The sequence below is a fragment of the Gossypium hirsutum genome, chromosome A08 (genome assembly GCF_007990345.1).
Source record: "Gossypium hirsutum isolate 1008001.06 chromosome A08, Gossypium_hirsutum_v2.1, whole genome shotgun sequence".
In the NCBI taxonomy this organism is placed as follows: Eukaryota; Viridiplantae; Streptophyta; class Magnoliopsida; order Malvales; family Malvaceae; genus Gossypium; species Gossypium hirsutum.
In genome coordinates, this window is record NC_053431.1 from 112,759,688 (window position 1) to 112,782,768 (window position 23,081).

The 23,081-nt window shown below is 34.3% G+C and overlaps 1 long non-coding RNA gene and 1 other non-coding gene across 3 annotated transcripts; one reads left to right on the forward strand and one right to left on the reverse strand.

The window, feature by feature from the left end:
* Positions 1-7,110: 7,110 nt before the first annotated feature.
* Positions 7,111-10,293, reverse strand: LOC107918927 (uncharacterized). Of its 2 annotated transcripts, none has more exons than XR_005899788.1 (3): positions 10,028-10,293; positions 7,527-9,576; positions 7,111-7,261 (listed from the first exon to the last, which is right to left on the reverse strand). It is a non-coding gene; the product is annotated as an uncharacterized lncRNA (long non-coding RNA). The 2 variants fall into 2 exon arrangements; XR_005899787.1 differs by lacking the exon at positions 7,111-7,261 and adding an exon at positions 7,305-7,447.
* Positions 10,294-18,039: 7,746 nt separating this feature from the next.
* LOC121205348 (small nucleolar RNA R71) lies at positions 18,040-18,146 on the forward strand. Its single transcript, XR_005900429.1, has one exon. It is a non-coding gene; the product is annotated as a small nucleolar RNA R71 (small nucleolar RNA).
* Positions 18,147-23,081: the final 4,935 nt, after the last annotated feature.

The window sequence follows — 23,081 nt, forward strand, 5'->3', positions numbered from 1 at the left end:
ATGTTAATGTGAGTGCGGATGTATTCGCATGTTCTGAGTGCATTAGCTAGTAAGTTGGAAATTTTGATAGGAGTGCTTGTTGAGGGTTTCATTCAAGCCAGATTAGGCAACAAAAGCATGGTGGTAGATTAAGGTTCTACACCTTTGTAAATTTTGAGTGACTTAGCTAATAGGTAGAGAATTCCAATAGAGACTATTAAATTAGAATCAACGACCGTAATACTAGTCTCAACAATTAAAAGTAAATCCGAGCTATAATCAACGTAATACGAAAGGAATATCATAAACTTAAGAATAAATAGTCTCTGGAAGCATCCAAAATATCATAGCCAATATTAGTAAAAGTCTATCACGTTGCCTTATTCCCTAAACATAAACAAATAAAAATAACACCTACGAAATCACGGAAATGAACTTGCTTGGATCATCTCTCAGAACCACACTGCTCACATCAACACTTAACCACTCTACAAGGGTTTAAAAGGAGTGGGTGAGCTTAACAAGCTCAGTGAGTGCCTAGAACAACTACCATGATAACAATTCATAAATTATTAACAAAACAACCATAAAGCACAACCACAACAATTCCAACTCTAGTGTCATATTATACTCACTCATGCATTATTTACTAGTTCATTTAGATAGTAATCACATTCAATTTTAAGCATATATCAAATTACACATATAATCACATAACATTCAAGCATATATCACAATACTCATATAATTACATAACATTCAAACGTTTATCACCATACTCAAAAACATCTTTATAGACAAATTTCATAATGGTCACATGTCATATAAACACTTATCACAATACACAAATATTCATAATTTAAAATAATTTGGCACTTAAGTTATGAAACATAAAAGCGAGCTCTATCATCACACATAGAATACACGGATCTCCAAGACACCAAACATAGACTCATAGAGTCAAACATGTCCCAAAAGTGAAGCATAAAGCTAGTACTCTTTTTATTTCCCCTCACATGTCCCGTTGAATGGAGCTTAACTCACAGTCCCTTATCCCTCCAATATGTCCTAGGGCCTCAATGCCAAAAATCACTGTACATATAGGTAAGTACTCACAATCCTATTGCATGCTAACTATATCCAACGGTTTCAAGATCACAAGGCCAAAATATCTTAAATCAAACACATATCGATTATCCGTGCACACTCACTACATATTTGCATCTTTAGCGAAACACTGTCACTAACATTTAACATATACATAACATGTACACATTTACTGTAACACCCCTAACCCATATCCATCACCGGAATAGGGTTACAAAGTATTACCGGACTTTACAAAACAATTTAAGATAATTCATATTAATTATTACTCATTTATAAAACTAGTCATATTGTCCCTTGAATGGACCCTCGAAGCCCAATATAAACATTAGAATCGAATCGGGACTAAATCGGGAACTCAAAAAAATTTTCATGAAATTTTAAAATTTTTCCTAGGTGTAGGGCACACAAGCCTGTGTGGTCAAGGGACACGCCCGTGTGACCATAGGACATGCCCATGCTGTAGGCCGTGTCCGACCCCGTATAACTTTTTGACTTGTGTCACACAGTTTGCCACATGCCTGTGTGCTAGGCCATATCGTAAATTCAATTTTTTTTACGATTTATTGCAGGTTTCACACGGCCAAAACACACGCCCATGTTCTGGGCCGTGTAGCACACATGGCTGAGACACACGCCCATGTCTCTACCCGTGTGCCCAATTCTGATCAATCTATTTCTCAAATTTTAAAATACAGGGGACACATGGCCAAACCACATGCCCATGTGCCAAGCCATGTGTTACACACGGTCAAGATACACGCTTGTGTGTCTACCCATGTGGACAAAATAAAGTAATTTCCTAACTTTATTTCTCACCCAAATTTTGCCAAACAACCTACACCAACAATTACAAACATATACCAACTAATACAAGCATTATAATCAAGTCAATTCTAACATTTAAATGATATATCTTTTCATGCATTCATGTCGAAAACTTTTTACCTTTTGTAAGCATACATGATTAGTCAATTTTACTAATTCAAATTTACCCTTCATTAGATATACCATCTACTATTGAACCATTCTCAAACATATTGATTATACTATAACCTTTATATAAACATGCCAAAATATATCACCCTAGCCATTCGAATGGCTAGATTTCTTACAAACATTTACATGCCATCAATGGCCAAGATAGCTTATACATGCTATTATATCAAAATAATTTTATTAATTATACCAAAACAAGCTAGAGCATAGTGTGATGTTGCTCCGATCGACCTCCAACCTTTACAAGCTTCCGAGCACTATAAAACAGAGAAAATAAAACCTAATAAGCATGTAATACTTAGTAAGTTCGAATAACAAGAATTAAACTTACCATGCACATTAATTATAATAAACATACAATAACATGATTCCCAACAAATTGACAAGTTTGCCTAAACACATACACTCAAACAAGTATGTTAGTCACATAATTCACATTTACACCAAATAAGCATAGATGAGCTCATCATGTTACAAGCTTTCAAGTATTTCAGGCGCATTTGAGATATAATTCATTTAATCTTATAATTTCTTGTTTCAAGAATTTACCCATTGAATAATTGAAATTTCGATGGATACTCAGGTAATACACACAAGGTGTACAAAATTGTAAATCATCAACTCATAATCAGGGGTACCTATTAGGGCACTTAATCAAGGAGCACACTCTCGAGCCAGATATCGGGATGCTCAGTCGAACTATGTAACAAGACACTTATTTGGGCTAAACAGGAAATACATAAGAGTTTTATTCAGAGAGCTCATAGAGCGTAACAGATAACTCCGGAGAGTTAAAATCAGGGAGCATTGGATAAGGTAGCAGGGAGTTAAAGCGAGCCATGTTAAGAAGCTCATAAGAGCTTATATCAGGACGCTCACGTAGAGCTGCGTTTGTGTCTGCATTGTATGTTGGATCACAACCGATCAAATCATGTAACAAGACGCTCACACAGAGCTGCAATAGTGTGCAACACATGCAAAATTCACTACTGAACAAGATGCTCGAAAGAACTATTTATCAGGATACTCGAGAGGGCTTTATCAGGATTACTCGTCCGAGCTAAATCATGCCTGCAACATATGCAGGGCCACATTCAAATTGGGAAATTACATATATCCATCAAATTTCATTATTCAAACGGAACTTAACATTTATTTAAGCTATATCGGGCATATAATTTATTTCATACTTTAAACATTTATAATTCATACAATCACATAACACATTCAATATAAGCATATAAATATACACAATTCAGTTACACGAACTTACCTTAATAATCGTTCGTACAAGAAATTCAATTAATCCGAAACTTTTTCTTTTCCTCGATCTAGTTTCGAATTTGAGTTGTCCGGATCTATATAAATGAATTTAATCATCAATTTAATCCATTTCATATTCAATTAGATTCAATTTACGCCCTAGGAAAAGTTACCATTTTGCCTCAAAACTTTTTATAAATTCTAATTTCGTCCCTTGGCTCGGAAAATGAAATTCATGCAATTTAATCCTTATTCCAAGCCTAACCAAAATTTACATATTACAATAACAACCGTATAATTTCACAAAAATTAGAATTTTTCCATGGGTTTTACCATTTTCAATTTAGTCCCTAAATCATGATTTCATCAAAATTCTCTTTGTAAAAGTTGTTTATCAATCAACAATCTTTCATTTTCTACTATAAATTTTAAATTTTCAATATATTCATCCATGGAAAAACTTTGTTACTTTGATAACTTTTTAAATTAATCATCAAAATAGATAGATTAGACTATCCCGATCTCAAAAATATAAAAATTACTAAAAACGGGACAAGAATACTTACCCAATTAAGCTTGATTAGTTTCTTCTCTCTCTCCTAGGGTTTCCATGAAACTTGGGAATGAAGATGATAATAGCATAAGATGATATTTCTATTTAATTATTTATCATCTTTAATTATTTTGATTTCTAATTTAGTCCTTAGCCTTTTTTAATTTTTCCATGGATGAATCATCAAAAATATCTACTAACTTTTCTTTTATAGTCTAATTACCATATAAGGACCTCAAATTTTGAATTCCATAGCTATTTAATCCTTCTAGCTACTAGAATCCAACTTTTGCATTTTATGCAATTTGGTCATTTCTACAATTAAGGACATAATCGATGAAAGTTTCTTATCAGAATTTTCATATAACATTCCTATCACAATGCAGATCATGCAATAATATTAAAATATTTTTTAGCTCAAATTTGTGGTCTCGAAACTACTTTTTTTATTTCACTGAAAATGGGTTGTTACAACTCTCCCCCTTAAAAATTTTCGTCATCGAAAATCTTACCAGTAAAAAGATTCGGGTATTGTTTTCTTATTGTATCCTCCAGTTTCTAGGTAGCCTTTTCTATACCATGTCGTTGCCAAAGAACTTTTACTAAAGCCACCTTTTTGTTTATTAACTCTTTAGTTTCACGTTTCAAGATTTTAATCGGTTCTTCATTGTAAGTCATATCAGGCTAAATCTCAACTTCTGTTGAAGAAATAACATGTGAAGGATCCGATTGATACCGTTGTAACATAAACACATGAAAAACATTATGAATCCGATCAAGTTCTGGTGGTAATGCTAACCAATATACAATAGGTCCAATTCTTTCTGTGATTTCATATGGCCCAATGAACCGTGAACTCAATTTTCTTTTACAGCCAAATCGGAAAACTTTTTTCCAAGGTGATACTTTCAAAAATACATTGTCACCGACCTGAAATTCTATTGCTTTCCATTTAAGATCAACATAGGACTTTTGACAATCAAAGGCTGCTTTCAAATTGTCCTAAATTACCTTTACTTTTTCTTCTATTTCACGGATCAAGTCAACTCCATGTATCTTTTTCTCACTAAATTTTGTCTAATACAATGGAGTTCTACATTTTTGGCCATACAAAGCCTCGTACGATGCCATTTTAAAGCTGGACTGATAGCTGTTATTGTAGGAAAATTCAACTAAAGGTAGATATATTTCCCAGTTACCTTCAAATTCAAGTACACAACACCGAAGCATATCTTCTAAAATCTATATAACACGTACAAATTATCCATCAGTCTAAGGATGAAATACAGTGCTAAAATGTAACTGTGTACCCTAGGCTTCTTGCAATTTATTCTAGAATCGAGATGTAAATTTTGGATCTCTATTTGAAATCATGGAGACTAACACTCCATGCAATCTAACAATCTCAGAAACATATAATTCAACCAATCTATCCAAGGAAAAGTTCATACGTACCGGAATAAAGTGTGCGGACTTTGTTAATTGATCGACAATTACCCAAATAACATATTTCTTCTTCGGAGACAAAGGTAACCCTGATACAAAGTCCATAGTAATTCTTTCCCATTTCCATTCCGGTATTGTAACTGGCTATAATAGTCCTGAAGGTACCTGATTTTCAGTTTTTACTTGCTAACATGTTAAACATTTAGTTATATATTCAAAAATATCTCGTTTCATTCCCGGCCACTAGTACATCTTTTTCACATCATTATACATTTTGTTATTACCAGGATGAATAATCATAGTACATTTATGAGTTTTATGTAAAATCTTCTGTACTAGTTCTGAGTTCTTCAAAATACATGTTCTACCTCTGAATAATAAACAATCATTAGATCCAATCTGAAATTCTGATTCAGGAGTCAATTTACACTATATCCGTTTTGCTGTAACTTAATATCATATTTCTGAGCTTTAGAAATATACTGCAAAAATGTCGGTCTAGCTTTTAACTAATCTATGATTGAACCATTATCAGATAATGACAATCGGGTATTCAGCGCTAGCAAAGTAAACAGGGATTTTCTACTCAGAGCATCTACAACCACATTGACTTTTCTTGGGTGATAATCAATAACCAGATCATAATCTTTAAATAACTCAAGCCACCTACGCTTACTCAAATTCAGGTCTTTCTACGACATCAAATACTTCAAACTTTTATGATCAGTGAATATGTGACATTTTCCACCAAATAAGTAATGTCATCAGATTTTCAATGCAAACACAATTGCTGCCAATTCAAGATCATGTATCGGGTAATTTCTTTCATGTGGTTTTAGCTGTCTTGAAGCATAGCCTACTACTTTACCTTCTTGCATCAATACACAGTCTAAACCTTTTAATGACGCATCACTATAAATTATAAATTATAAATTCTTTACCTGATTCAGGCTAAACTAACACTGATGCTTCTATTAATAAGGTTTTCAACCTATCAAAACTCTACTGACATTTATCAGACCATTCGAATTTCACATCTTTCTATAACAATCGAGTCATTGGAGAAGCTATCATTGAAAACCCTTTAACAAACCTCCGATAATATCCTACTAATCCCAGAAAACTTCTAACTTCAGACACATTTTTCGGTGGCTTCCAGTTAACAATAGCTGAAATTTTATTCGGATCCACCCTGATACCATTAGCAGAAACTATATGTCTGAGAAAACCAACTTCCCGAAGCCAAAATTCACATTTACTGAATTTGGCATATAATTATTTCTCACGCAAAGTTTGCAATACAATTCTTAAATGATCTGTATGTTTATTTTCATCTCGGGAGTAAACCAAAATATCATTAATAAATACTTCCACAAACCTGTCTAGATAAGGTTTGAAGATTCTATTCATCATATCCATAAATACAACAGGTGCATTTGTCAACCCAAACGGCATTACAAGAAACTCATAGTGCCTAGGGGTGCTCATTCAATTAACCGACTCGAAATATCATTAATCGAATTAACTGACCTTTCAAAATTTTTAACCGTTAACTGAATCGAATTTTTTTTAAAAAAAATTAACCGAAACGAAATTTTTCGGTTAATTTGGTCGGTTAACCAAATTAATAGAAAATTATATTTTTTTATTTTTGGTTAAAAATTAACCGAATTAAACGAATTACTCGAATTAACCAAATTAACCAAATTAACCGATTACCCGAATTAACCGATTACCCGAATTACTCGAATTGAATCACTACATAATTAAAAACATTACATAAGTCTTTGAATCACTACATAATTAAAAACATTACATAAGTCTTGAAATTAACACATAATTGAAATGTAAGTCTTTAATATTTTTCATTTGCATCCATTTCTTCTCTCCAAAAGATCTCTTTTTGCATTAAATCTACAAAAAAAACATGTACAACAATTTAGCATATAATAGAAATATTAAATATATGTATTTAATAAAAATCAAATAATATAAACAAACGAATAGATTATAAGTTAACAAAAATAAGATAGTAAACATGCCCTTCAACTCACGAAAGCTCATGAATTTAGGGTAGGTTCTGATGCATTCCAAGAAAGTCTAAACATTGAATCAAATAAATAAGTAGGAGTGATATGGTAAAAATATTGAAACTATTAAAATAAAACAATAAATATACCATTTTCAATCTTTTCAAGCTCTTGGATTTGTTCTTCAATCTTTTTGATGTCTTCTTGTGATGATAATTTTCGAATCGAATCTTGAGTACACACAAGAGCTTGTACAATTTTAGGAGTTAAAGAACTCCTATATTGATCAAGCACACGTCCCCCGGTGCTAAATGCAGACTCTGAGTAGAAACCGGTATAGCTAACACATCTCTGGCCATTTTTGAAAAAGTGGGAAATATAGGGCTATTCACTTTCCACCACAATAAAATATCAAAATCTTCAACAAATTCCTCGTTAGCCTCAGCTAGATATTTATCCAACTCAGATGTTTTATCCTCACCACAAATTTCCAACTCATGCTTTTTATACTGTGGTTCATTCGCCTTTTCATTTTTTGTTGTGGTTCACCGAGAGAAACATGTGTTGACACACTCGATTGGCTACAAGTACTATGAAGTGAAGGCTTATACTCATCAAACAATTCATACAAAGATTCCTTCAATTTTTGCATCATTTCAGAAGCTTTTTCAGAACTAGACATTTCACTAAGTGCAAATTCAAGATACTTTAGTTTTTGTCTAGGATCTAAAACACAAGCAACAAACATAAGCAAATTCATCTTATCAATATCGCTCTAATACTTATCATACTTCTCTTTCATCTTGATGGCCATAACATTGAAATCAACATTACTATTTAACTGAGCATCTCGTAAAAGAATATCAATTTTAGAAAGCTCATCAAAAAAATTATTGGATGTGACATATGAAGTGCCAGATATACGCAAAATAACTTCATAAAAGTGTTCCAAGAAATCCTTCAAGTCTCTAACATTAGTCCAATCATCCACGCTAGGCCAACCCTCTCCCCTTTCAAGTTCAGCCCTAAAGTTTGTATCTTGCTCCTCAAATCTCTCAAAAGTTCTCTCAAAGTTCTAAGCAGTGTCTAACATTAAGTAGCTCGAGTTCCACCTAGTACAAACATCAAGACACAACATCTTCTTGCACTCTATCTTTTCCACCACAGCACACTCCTTAAACTTTTGTAATCTAGCTGGAGATTGTCTCACATATCTAACAGCCCCTCTAACACGTTCAACAGATTTATTCATTTCCTTTAAGCCTTCAACAACAATCAAATTCACAATGTGTGCCATGCATCTCATATAAATATATTTACCATTTTGAACGAAACCCCCTCGAGGGGTTAAATTTCTTTCTCAAATAACCAATAGCAGCATCATTTGAACTTGCATTATCAACAGTAACAGTAAACAACTTATCAATCCCCCAATTCAACAAGCATTTCTCAATCACCATCCCAATGGACTCACCCTTATGACTAGAAATTGGACAAAAGTTTAAAATATTTTTATTCAATTTCTAATCGTTATCAATAAAGTGAGCAGTGATACACAAATAATTAACTCTTTACAAAGAAGTCCATGTGTCAGAGTTAAGCAAACTCTAGAACAAGAACTTCTCAAAAGTTGTTTTATCTTGACCCTTTCATCTAAATACAATTGGTAAACATCCCTAGTCATAGTAGTTCGTGAAGGAATATGAAACCTAGGACATGCCACAAACATAAATTTCTTAAAGCCTTCACTTTTAACAAACTTGAAAGGTAATTTATCAATCACAATCATTTGTGCTAATCCTTTCCTACATGCTTCTTGATCAAATCTCCAAATTGAAAGATGCCCTTACCCCCCTTCAACTCCCTTTTTAGGTAAAACTAGTTGCCCTTGACTAGGGTCAACAACATTGCTAGGATTTTTCTTACATAAACCAATATGATATTTCAATGACCCTGTACCATTTTTTTTCACTATCACAACAAAATTCCTTTTGACAATAATTACATTTAGCCTTACTTGCACCTTCACTATTAATAATCTTAGTGAAGTGAGACCAAAATTCTGACCTTTGAGGAGTGGCTTTTCTTTTCCCAGTAGTCACATTTGCTTGGCTTGAAGCTCTAACTCTCGAATTTTCAGAATCTATCGAAGTAGGAGGTGTAACACTACCCTCAATAGATGTTGGTTCGGTGGACATTCTGCAAGAAAAAAATTATATAATAAATTAAAATACATTTATAATATTAAAATACATATTTATAATATTAAACAATTTTCATAAAATACGAGGATAAACAAAAGTAAATAGAATACTTGTTAAATAAAATTTACAATAAAAATTAAATAAAATATTGGTGCAATTAATGAACCAATTTTCATGCGTAGTTGAAAAGAAGTTGGATGTGAAGATTAATGAACCAATTTTAATAAATGATTTCTTTTCAATTAATGAACCAATTTTCACATTACAATTAATGGAGATTAATAAACCAATTATGCAACGGTATTAAAAAGAAGAAATGAGAGATGGACAGCAAGTTAAATGTCGGTTGGTTTAGAAATATTACGAAACAAACGAAACTAGGAAAGTAAGGCTAAAAATTAAAATATTCTTCTTTTATTTTCATTATCCTTCATCTGTAGTCTTACCTATCGCTTTCTTTGGACCAGCCAACCAGCACCTTGTCCTTAGGTTCACGAGACACACCAGCGAGTTGCAATCAGCTATAGCTCTAGCCTCCAGCAGCTATGATACTTTTGAAGGACTTGGCCTTTTGGGAGATTTTGAAGGTTTTAAGAGATTTCAAATTTTCATTAGGGATTTCAAACTTGAAAAGTTGGGGTTTTTTTTTTCTATCGTCTGACTGTCTGTGGGAGTGGGAGTGGGAGTGGGAGTGGGAGTGGGAGTGTGAGTGATTAGGGCTGTAGGGGTGTTTTAGTTTTAGTAGATTTTTTACTTTTAGATTTTTATTTTTATTTATTAAATTATTTGTATTGGGTTGGGTAATTAAATTAGGTAATTGGGTTGGGTTGGGTTGGCCACTTGGGTTTAAATATATTAGATTGGGTTTTATGTTGGGTTGGGTTTGGGTAAATATTAAATAGTAGACTATTATTTATATATTATTTTTTTAGTTAATTGAAAAAATTCGGTTAACCGATCTGTTTCGAATCGAATTAACCGTTAACCGAAAATTCAAAAATTTATTAACGACCCCCGACCAAAAAAATTCGGTTAACCGACCGATTAACCGAATTCGGTCGGTTAACTGAATTTTTTCGATTTTACCCGAATTGTGCACACCCTTAATAGTGCCTGTATCTGGTTCTGAATGTTGTTTTTGGTACATCTGAATCTTTTACCCTTAGCTGATAATAGCCAGAACGAAGATCAATCTTTGAAAATACAGTGGCACCTTTCAACTGGTCAAATAGATTATCAATTCGAGGCAGTGGATACTTATTCTTTATTGTGACTTTTTTTAATTGTTTGTAATCTATATACAATCTCAATAATCCATCTTTCTTTTTTACAAACAGAGCCGGTGTACCCCAATGTGAGAAACTAGGACAAGCAAAGCCTCTGTCAATCAATTTTCGCAACTGGGCTTTCAAATCTTTTGATTCGGTAGGAGCCATTCTGTAGGGTGCTATGGATATCAGTGTTGTCCCAGTATAAGATCTGTAAAGAACTCTATTTCTCTAACTGGTGGTAAACCAGGTAATTCCTCTGGAAATACATCAGGAAATTCACAAACAACTGGTACTGATTGAATCTTCAACTCAGATACTTTAGTATCTAACATATATGCAAGATAAACATCATAACCCTTTCTGACATATTTCTATACTGATATTGTTGAAATCACATTAGATAACCCATCCAGTTCATCAGATTCAACATGGAGTAACTCACCATTCTAACATGCATCATGCTGAGTTAGCCAATCCATGCCCAAAATTACATCAAATTCATCAAATGGAAACAACATCAAATCAGCTAAGAAACAATAACCCTTTACCATCAATGGACAGTTTTTACAAACTTTATCTACCATAACATATTTGTCCAAGGGATTTGAGACTTTAAGCACCAATTCAGTTAATTCAACAGGTAAATTTTTAACAAACACTAAATTTGTACATATGTATGAGTGCATTGAACCAAGACCAATCAAAGCATTAATATCAGTATCAAGTAGAGAAAATATACCAGTAATGACATCTGGTCAATCTTCTCTAGCACGAATAGCATATGTCCTTGCTGGTGCTTGAGCTTCAGACTTTACTGTTAAATCTCTTACAGTACCTCGACTACCACTGACATTGCCGGGGTGATGGGGTGGTTTGCCTCTCAAAGCGAGATTATTCGGCTTAAAATTTTGATCAATATCTTTTTCAATTCTTTCCGGGCAATCTTTGAGAAAATGATCAAGAGAACCACATCGGTAACAAGCTCCACTTTTCAAACGACATTTCCCAAAATGAAATTTGTTGCAATATTTACATTTCGGTTTGGGATTATTGACACTTCCAACATTGGTTACAGATGAAGATGAGGATCTCAGGTTAGAACGTTGAGAGTCTCGCTCTTTCCATGAATATCCCGTAAAGGTGGTAGAACGATCATGGTACTTTTTTATTTCTTTGAAGCAAATGATTGTGATTTACCCATAAATCTTTTACCAGAAATCCGAGCTTCCCGCTCTGCTTGCTTCTTTTATTTACTTAATTCCTCAGTTTTATGTGGTCGATCGACTAACACCATAAATTCCCTCAATTCAAAGATTCCAATCAACAATTTGATATCTTCATTTAAGCCCTCTTCAAATCGTTAACACATATCAGCCTCGTTTGGAACCCATTCTCTGGTATATTTGTTTAATCGAATAAATTCCCGCTCGTATTCGATACAATCATGTTTCCTTATTTAAGCTCTAAAAATTCTTTCTTTTTCTGATCCAGAAATCCTTGGCTGATGCACTTCTTTCTAAATTCAGTCTGAAAAAATTCCGATGTTACATTTTCTCTCAGTACCAAAGAAGTTATGGTATTCCAGCAATGATAAGTTGTGTCTTTCGGATACGTGATATTCGTGACAGGTTTTAAATATTTATAATGAATCGTTCTTGAAACTAACTATTATCACGATGAAGGCAAGTGTAACTATCGAACAGTAGTATAGTTTTAGCAAGACCGGATTGTCGAACCCAAAGGAACTAAAAGTATAGTAATGACTGTCTTTTTATTATCTAGCCTAAGAATAATGGGGTTTATTTTAACTAACTAATTAACTAAACTAAGAAATCACAGGAAATAGAATTGGGGAATTACTTTTTGGAAAAAACGATTGAATCAAGACAACATCTAAGGAAAAATCCACCTAGACTTCACTTGTTATTTGACTCTGAATTAGACGATTTATTCATTTGACTTGATCCGTAAAAATCCCTAAGTTATATTATTATCCCTCTCGAGACTAACAATGTCTAACCCTAGGTTGAATAATTGAAATCTCTTTCTAGTTAACTTCTTAGGGTTGCATTAACTCGATCTATGGATCCCCTTATTAGGTTTCACTCTAATCTGGCAAAATCTTGTCACCCTATCTCTAGGCGCGTAATCAACTCCGCTTAATTATGACAAATGTACTCTTAGACAGGGTCTATTCCACCTCTGAATAAGAGCTTAACTTGAATCAATATCCTGGAATATCAAGACAAGAATTAAAAACACATAATTAAGAACAAGCCAAATATTTATCATACAATTCAGATAATAATAACAAGATCTGTCTTAGGTTTCATTGCCCTTAGGTATTTAGGAGTTTTAGTTCATTACTAAAAAGGTAAACATCTCAGAAGAATAATGAATACAAACATAAAGAAAAACCCAAAATTCCTAAAGTGAAATTGAGGGGAGATCTTTAGTCTTGATGATGAATCTGGCTTCTGAGATGGATCAATCGGCTTTTCTTGAGCAGTTCCCTGCTTCTTCCTGTGTGTCCCCCCTTTTTTTCTCCTTTAGGGTGTATTTATAGGCTTTGGAATGCCTAAGGACCCTCAAAATTAGCCTTTTCTGAATTGGACTCAACTTGGGCTCGACAGGGACACGCCCGTGTAACACGCCTGTGTGCGATTACTTTAGGCCGTGGTCAAGCCTGTTAAAGAGGCACAGGCGTGTGGTCCACTCTTGTGAGTCGTGCTTCGATTCTGCCAAATTGACACGGCCATGTGGTCTGCCCGTGTGAGGAGGTCTAGGCCGTGTTGATTTCGTACGTTGGTCTATTTTCTCTGTTTTTGGCCCGTTTCTCGTTCCTTTCACTCTCCTATACTCACCTAAGTATAAAATATGAAATTAAGGCACTAGGAGCATCTAATTCACCAATTTTAAGGAAAAATCATCCAAAAAATATGCTAAGCATAGGATAGAAATATGTATAAATTACGGTTTTATCAAATACCCCGACACTTAAGCATTTGCTTGTCCTCAAGCAAAATCCTCAACTCATAATCAAAATAATTTCTTCTCAACTTATAATTTCTATCGTTAATATCTCAAAATAATCCATAGGTAGTCATACATTGAAAATTCAACTGAAAGAACATCAAAGTTTCAAACATTCCAAGTTGAGTATTTTATCATGAAAACATAGGTGTCTCCCTTCGTTAAGTAATTACCTTTGATTCAAAATTTCACAGAGTTTCACATCCTCACTAAAGATTCACTCAAATCACTCAAGGTATTTAAGGACAATAAATGAAGCACTCAATAGTCAATAATGAAAAGTCATTACCATAGGCTTGCATGAAAATCAAATCTCCACCACTATAAATTGAAATGAAACATCAACCAAAAGGTCTTTAGAGGGTTGTAACGAGGCTTGGTTAGGGGTGTGGTCACAAGCTGAAAGAAAAGGTTAGAATCGAGATCGAATTAAAAAATCACTTAACTAGAAAAAGATTTAATCATCACTTGCGTACAACAGAACTTCTTCTCAGAATATGGAATTTAAATACTTAAGCTCAAAAACAAAAGATTACTACTAATGTGTATACACTTTTTTTTATATAAAACAAGTCAAATAACATAGACTAATTATGAAGAACAAGACATAGCTGAGCAACTATTTCAATTCAAATCTCGACAAAAATAGGGATCAAATTAATTTAGGAGATTTCAATAATAATGAGTTATGGGTTAATTTTAAGGGTAAATCAATAAATGGGTTGTTAGGCTCAAGAGGTTTCACTAAGGGTTAATTGTGAAGGTAGGCTTTTGTGGAGTGAGTGGGTTAAACCCAAGTGCCTTTCTCATTTTGACATATCAAATCAAATGGTGTGGTCTTGACATGCATAATCAAGCAAGTTCTAGAATAACAATTCAATACTGATACACTCATAATGAAAGTGAGCATGAAAGAAATAATAAATGCTCTAAAGGCTCAAGATCTCACAAAAATTATGGCTTTTTGATGTTTAAACTTGTGAATTCCAACTCAAGATAATACCTAAACTTAGGGAAACAACCTAAAAGTTTTTAATTCTTCAAAAATCAACTTATCATGCTTGATTCCCTGATGCCTTAAAGTTTAAACAATCAATGCATAAATGCCTATGTTTTAATTCAAGATATAAATTACCCACACACTTAAGATGTACATTGCTCTTAATGTACAAAGATAGATATATAGAAAAGAATATAAATATAAGATAGGGAGAGAAGTGAAACTTCTTAAGTGATGAATGAATTTCCTTGAACTGGAGTTTTAGAGAATAATCGGCGTGAGGGTGGAGGAGGATACTCCGGCGGTGGTAGAGATTCATTAGTCCATAAGTCCTGCGCCAAAAGAATATTATATCTAGTGGTAGCTATGGTCATGGTCGAGCAGGACATGGCAGTCGTGGAGAACCTTTCCCAGTGGAGTTTCAAGTTCTTGAGTAATAGTGAGCTTTGAAGCTCTTTCTGACTGAGAGCAAATTAGAAATTCTTTAAGATGTATACTGAAACATAATTACTCGTAATGAAATAGCCGAAGAATAGAAATAAAAAACTCAGGATGAAATAATATTAAAAGGAAATAAAATAAAAAGAATAATTTCAAAATATAGAGATAAAAATAAAATAAAATAAATAATAGGTGTTCATAGAGAAATTGGGACACACGGCCGTGGGGCACGCCCGTGTGCTCTAAGCTCAGCCCGTGCGTTTTGTATTTTTTTGAAATTAGGCGCATTGGTGTACACGACCATGTTACACGGCCGTGTCAATCTCTGTTCGCTTCTCCCACGCCCGTGTAGGAAGGCGCGCGCCCGTGGTAAACTGACAGGTTTAACCACGGTTTCAAAACACGAGTGTGTTGCACACCCGTGTTATTTTGGCAGTTTCAGCCACGCTATGTCGCACGGCCGTGGCTACTTATCGCATCCCGTGTTAGGGAAGAAATTTTTTGTCCTATTTTTACACGGCTGTATCGCACGACCGTGTTGCATCCCGTGGTATGTGCACGGCCTATGGTACACCTGTGTGCCTGGCCGTGTGGTTCTGAAAAGCCTATGCTCAATGATTTGGTTAGTATGTTAGATTTTAAAAACTAAAATTTAAAGAAAGTAATATTGTTAGTGCTCGGGTTGCCTCCCGAGAAGCGCTTATTTATAGTCTAAGCTCGACTTACCTCTCTATTGAATGGTCATGGTGGTTCGAGGAGTTTATACTCCTCATTCCTGCTGTGAATCTCATCAAAATAAGGTTTTAGGTGGATATTGTTTACCTTAAAAGTGCCGAACTTAGGATGATTTACCTCGCCTGTACCGAATGGGAAAATGCTAAGTACCGTAAGAGGGATTTCTTCATTTGGTTTGATAGTGACAATGTGAGGATCTGCGGCATCTAATAAAACTTTATCTCCAACCTTAAGTTGATTTGGAAAGGTATTGAGCTCATTCTGGTGTAGTTTTGGTTTATCGTGTGTTCTCGATTTATGTGTCCGCCATTCATATAGCTCCTCGATTTGTAGCCTTCGTTCTTCATAAATAGGTCCTCTAATATTGCTTGAAAATGGCTCATGTACTTCCTTCAAACTCATTTCCTACAAAGTAGGTTGCACTATATTGTCAGTTTTAGTAGAATGGTTTAGACAATCACCTTCAATTTTCAATGTGTTACTAAAATTGCGAGCTTGAAGGGTGATTGTTTTGTCTCCCACACGAAGTGTGAGCTCACCTGTGCCAACTTCAATAATCGTTTTAGCATTTACTAAAAAGGGCCTTCCTAAAATCAAAGTAGTGTTGCTATCCTCCTCTATGTCTAGAACAACGAAGTTAACGGGAAATATAAATTTATCGATTTTAACCAGCACATCTTCAATAATACCCTTAAGAAATCTGATAGTTTTATCTGCTAATTGAATGCTCATCCTAGTCTATTTGGGTTTCCTAAGACCTAGTTTTTTAAACATTTTGTAAGGCATAACGTTAATACTAGCCCCTAAATTAGCTAATGCATTATTAACATCTAAACTACCAATTAAGCAAGGAATTGTAAAACTCCCTGGATCTTTCAATTTGTTGGGTAGTTTATTCTGTAGAATAGCTGAGCAAACTGCGTTTAGCTCTACATGCGACCTCTCGTCCAACTTCCGCTTATTTTCTAAAAGCTCCTTTAAAAATTTCATTGCGTTTGGCATATGCGATAGAGCTTTAATAAACGATAAGTTAATATGCAATTGTTTTAAGAGTTTAAGGAATTTACCAAATTGTTCATCTGAGCTATCTTTCCTTGTCACATTAGGATATGGCACACGAGGTTTGTATTCTGTACTTACCAGTTTTTGCTCATTATGGTTTACCTCACCTTTACCTTTGCTTATCTCAGTTTCTTACCTTGATTCTGGTTCAGGTGTGACTAACCCTTCCTCAATTTGACTAGTAATCACGTTGAGTTGCTCCATTGGGTTAGATTCTGTATTGCTTGGCAAGCTACCATGTGGTCGTTCAGAAATCAACTTTGTAAGCTATACAATTTGAGTCTCGAGCCCTTGGATCGATGCTTGTTGATTCTTAAGTGCTGTCTCAGTATTCTGAAAATGAGTTTCTAACACCGATATAAACTTTGAGAGCATCTCTTCAAGGTTAGGCTTTTTTTCCTGTTGGTAGGGTGGTTGTTGGTAGCCTGGAGGTAGTCTCTAATTTCCTTAGCCTCCCCATGAGAAATTTGGGTGGGTCCTCCAACCTGCATTGTAAGTGTTACTATATGGATTGTTTTGAGATCGAGGATTATTACTCATATAATTTAACTGTTTATTATCCATGTTGTGGCCATAAGGTTGGTATTCTGAATTGATTGATCCACCTCCACTTGCTTCGCATAGTATTACTGGGTAAACCTGTGAAGAACTAAGAAAACCATCAATTTTCTTATTCAAGAGTTCTACTTGATTAGAGAGCATGGTGACCGAATCAACGTCATAAACACTAGCTATTTTCGTTGGCTTTGTCCTCATGACTTGCCACTGATAGTTATTCAGTGACATCTCCTATATAAACTCATAAGCATCTTCAGGTGTTTTATTATTGATGGTTCCGCCAGCAGCTGTATCAACCATTTGTCGAGTCGAAGGATTCAGGCCATTATGAAAGGTTTGAACCTATAGCCAGAGTGGTAACCCATGGTGAGAGCATCTTCGCAAAAGGTCTTTATATCTCTCCCATGCATCGTAGAGTGTTTCTAAATCCATCTGCACAAAAGAAGAGATATCATTACATAATTTAGCCGTTTTAGCCGACGGAAAATATTTAAGTAAAAACTTTTTGGTCATTTGTTCCCAAGTAGTAATTGACCTTCGTGGTAACGAGTTTAACCATTGTTTAGCTTTGTTCCTTAATGAAAAGGGAAACAACCGAAGACGTATGGAATCATTAGAAACGCCATTGATTTTAAATATGTTGCATAGTTCCAAAAAGTTTGCCAAGTGAGCGTTGGGATCTTCGTCCTGCAAACCATCAAACTGAACAAATTGCTGTATCATTTGAATTGTGTTAGGTTCAGTTCAAAAGTATTTGCAGCTACAGCAGGTCTAACTATACTTGACTCAGTTCGTGTTAAATTAGGTTTAGCATAATCATACATAGTGCGTGGAGCAGGATTCTAATTAACAGCAATCGCGGAGGTAGTGGATTTTCTTGGTTTTCAGCTATCTCCTTGGTTGTGGTTTGAATATCGTCCTCTTGCTCGTTCTCTGTGTATCTTAAGCTTCGCCTTATTTCTCTTTAGTTTCTGCAAACTGTACGATCAATCTCACTATCAAAAAGTAATGGTCCTGACGGGTTTCTTTTAGTCATAAACTATAAGAACCTGCCAGAAAAAAAGGAAAAGAAAGAATTAGTAATAAAAATTAGAATAAAATTTAAATTGTAGTAAAATTAAATGGCTAAAGTAATAAAAATCAAGTGTTCATAATATCTTAGTTCCCCGGCAACGGCACCAAAAACTTGGTACGTGATATTCGTAACAGGTTTTAAATATTTATAATGAATCGTTCTTGAAAATAACTATTATCACGATGAAGGCAAGTGAACCTATCGAACAGTAGTATAGTTTTAGCAAGACCAGATTGTCGAACCCAAAGGAACTAAAAGTATAGTAATGACTGTCTTTTTATTATCTAGCCTAAGAATAATGGGGTTTATTTTAACTAACTAATTAACTAAACTAAGAAATCACAGAAAATAGAATTGGGGAATTACTTTTTGCAAAAAACGATTGAATCAAGACAATACCTGAGGAAAAATCCACTTAGACTTCACTTGTTATTTGACTCTGAATCAGACGATTTATTCATTTGACTTGATCCGTAAAAATCCCTAAGTTATATTATTATCCCTCTCGAGACTAACAACGTTTAACCCTAGGTTGAATAATTGAAATCTCTTTCTAGTTAACTTCCTAGGGTTGCATTAACTCGATCTATGGATCCCCTTATTAGGTTTCATCCTAATCTGGCAAAATCTTGTCACCCTATCTCTAGGCGAGCAATCAACTCCGCTTAATTATGACAAATGTACTCTTAGACAGGGTCTATTCCTCCTCTGAATAAGAGCTTAACTTGAATCAATATCCTGGAATATCAAGACAAGAATTAAGAACACATAATTAAGAACAAGCCCAATATTTATCATACAATTCAGATAATAATAACAAGATCTGTCTTAGGTTTCATTCCCCTTAGGTATTTAGGAGTTTTAGTTCATTACTAAAAAGGTAAACATCTCAGAAGAATAATGAATACAAAACATAAAGAAAAACCCAAAATTCCTGAAGGGAAATTGAGGGGAGATCTTTAGTCTTGATAATGAATCTGGCTTCTGAGATGGATCAATCGGCTTTTCTTGAGCAGTTCCCTGCTTGTTCCCGTGTGTCCCCCTTTTCTTCCTCCTTTAGGGTGTATTTATAGGCTTTGGAATGCCTAAGGACCCTCAAAATTAGCCTTTTCCGAATTGGACTCAACTTGGGCTCGATAGGGACACGCTCGTGTGACACGCCTGTGTGCGATTACTTTAGGCCGTGGTCAAGCCTGTTAAAGAAGCACGGGCATGTGGTCCACTCTTGTGAGTCGTGCTTCGATTCTTCCAAATTGACACGACCGTGTGTCTGCCCGTGCGATGAGGTCCAGGCTGTGTTGATTTCTTACGTTGGCCCATTTTCTCTATTTGTGGCCCATTTCTCGTTCTTTTCTCTCTCCTATGCTCACCTAAGTATAAAATATGAAATTAAGGCATTAGGAGCATCTAATTCACCAATTTTAAGGAAAAATCATCCATAAAATATGCTAAGCATAGGATAGAAATATGTATAAATTACGGTTTATCACTTTCAGTAAAGAAACTGCACATTTCAAACATTCAGCTGGTGTACAAGATAATTCATCTAAAACCCTGATTATATTTTCCAACCAAAACTCAACCATTTCCGGATCATCATCAGCAGTAACTCTAAATTCCTCTACCTTATATTTACGGATTTTATCTACCGGAGGCTTACCAGTTCTAATAGGTTTAGCACATTGTGGCATCTCAAGAACCGGTTGAGGAGCAGGTGGGGGAGGTTGTCGTACAACAGGATTTGTTCTTATAAATTTTGTAAACCATATCATTCATTCATCATTTAGAAGAAGATTTCTTTTGCCTCCTTACCTCGGCCCTCAGATTCGAGCCTTCTACTACTAGATGCAACTCTTTGAACTAAAGCTAGAGCTGTAATACCCCTACCCGTATTCATTGTCGGAATAGGGTACGAGGCATTACCGGAGTTTACGAATTAAATTTTTTTTATATTCAATATAGCCCTTTTATAAATATCTAACCTTCCCTGTAATATTAAATCGAGACCAATCCACATCAACCAAATCAATTCAACATATTTTCATGATAGATTCATGCATTTATATAAGATAACGTCATCACATATCTATAACCAGGTTTGTTAACCATACTAATGGCTAACTTTACATTCATTTCACGTTAACATTTACTTTGTTAGCTTATACATGCCATTGATTTCCAAAATAAAGTTTCTTTATATACCGAAATCCTGAGGTTGACAGTGTGATGTGTCTCCGACCAAATCCGACCTCCGAGCTCTTAACACTACAAAACAGGGAAAAAGGAAACGGGGTAAGCACTTTGTGCTTAGTAAGCTCATGTAACAAGAATTATACTTACCTAATATTTTCAATACAATACAATAAACATCCATATATCCATTCAATGCATTATTACCCTAATATGCACAAACTCAACATTCAAGTTAGTACAATAATTTCCATGTACCAATAATATATACCATGACTGATGAGCTCGTCAATACCATGATTTCCATTTCCTTGCTATTTTTCCATATTTATCCCGTTGAATTTCTTGGAATTTTCGATGGATTTTCAGAGGTACACTTTTAGTGTACAATTCCGAGTCTGTCAATTCATATTCATGTGCGCACATTTCCATTTCAGAGAGCACACTCCCGCGAACCTCAACCTTGCAGCGGGATTACCAGTCCAGGCTAAATCCCCTGCAACGACAATTACTCTAATGAGCTTGGATCTGAACTACCAGTCCAGGCTAAATTCAGACCCTAATTCGGATTGCCCGTCCGGGCTAAATCCATTTTACACATATTCTTCGGGAGGGCTATATCAGGATAGGATCACCCGTCCGGGCTAGATCCTTTTTACCGTCAATTCCTTTTCAGAGATCCATCGAATTTTCCTTTCATTCAACCGGGATTCTTCCCATTTTATCAAATATATCAATGTTTCATAAATTTTCATATAATGAACACTCAAATCATATTCACATCAATAACATACAATTTCAAGCATTTCAAAATATAATTCAAGTTACACGAACTTACCTTGATACTTGTTTGTAAACAATAAAAATCTACTAATCCCGAACTTTTTCCTTTCATCGATCTAGCTTCGTATTTGAATCTTCTGGATTTGGTGCAAAAATTTAATTATCAATTTAATACATTTCATGTTCATATGCAACATTCTCTATAATTCAACTATTATTTATAGTTCATTCAAAGCTGTCTACTTGAGTCATAGTCACTAAATTACTTATAACTTGAGCTACGGAACTTCAAATTAAGATCCATTAATTTTTCCTGAAACTAGACTCATATATATTTTTACCATAAAATTTTCATAATTTTTGGTTTAGCCAATCAGTACATTTTATTCTTCAAAATCACCCCTGTTCTGTTGTCTAACAGTTCTGACCCTTCTTCACTAAAAATAAATTATCTCTTTATACAGAATTCAAATGATGTTCTCGTTTGTTTCTATTAAAAATAGACTCATTCATAATTCTATACATATAAATTTAAGTCCCTAATTATTTTTATTCAATTTTTTATAATTTTTCAAAGTCAGAACAGGGGAACCCGAATTTATTCTGACCTTGTCTCACAAAATTCATTATATCTCAAAATTTACAAATCAATTGCTTACACTATTTCTTCTATGAGAAACTAGATTCAATAAGCTTTTAATTCCATATTTTTTTCATCTTCTAATTCGATTTCTAAAATTTATGGTGATTTTTCAAAGTTAGTCTACTGCTGCTGTCCAAACTGTTTTTGTGCAAGCTGTTTATTACCAGTTTTCCCCAAAGCTTTTAATAAATGATAATTTCGTCCCTACTCAATTAGCCTCTCAATTGAGATGATTTTTATAAATTAACATTTTATTCTATCACCTTAAACTAGTTTACAACCTTTAGGAATCAGAATTTCAGCAATAGATTTTAATTCCAAACATTTTCACAATTAGGTCTTAAAAATCAATTTCCATTGAAATTGCCTAATAAAATCACCTCATAAACAAATTAAAGCTTTAATTTCATTCTATTTCATCATAAACTTACAGAAATCAACCATGGAGACTTTCAATTTCATCCATGAAATCAAAAACTAATGAATTTAATAGTAGGACCTAGTTGTAAAAGTCTTAGAAACACAAAAATTACAAGAAAAAGGCAAGGATTAACTCACTTGGTGCAAAATTATGAAATACCAGCTTAGAGAACCCTCCTATGGCGTTTTTAGCTGCTGGAATTGAAGAGAAATGAAGAGAAATCTAGATATTTCCTATTTAGTCCTAGCTTTATTTAGTTAATTTTGCAATATTCCAATTTTACCCTTA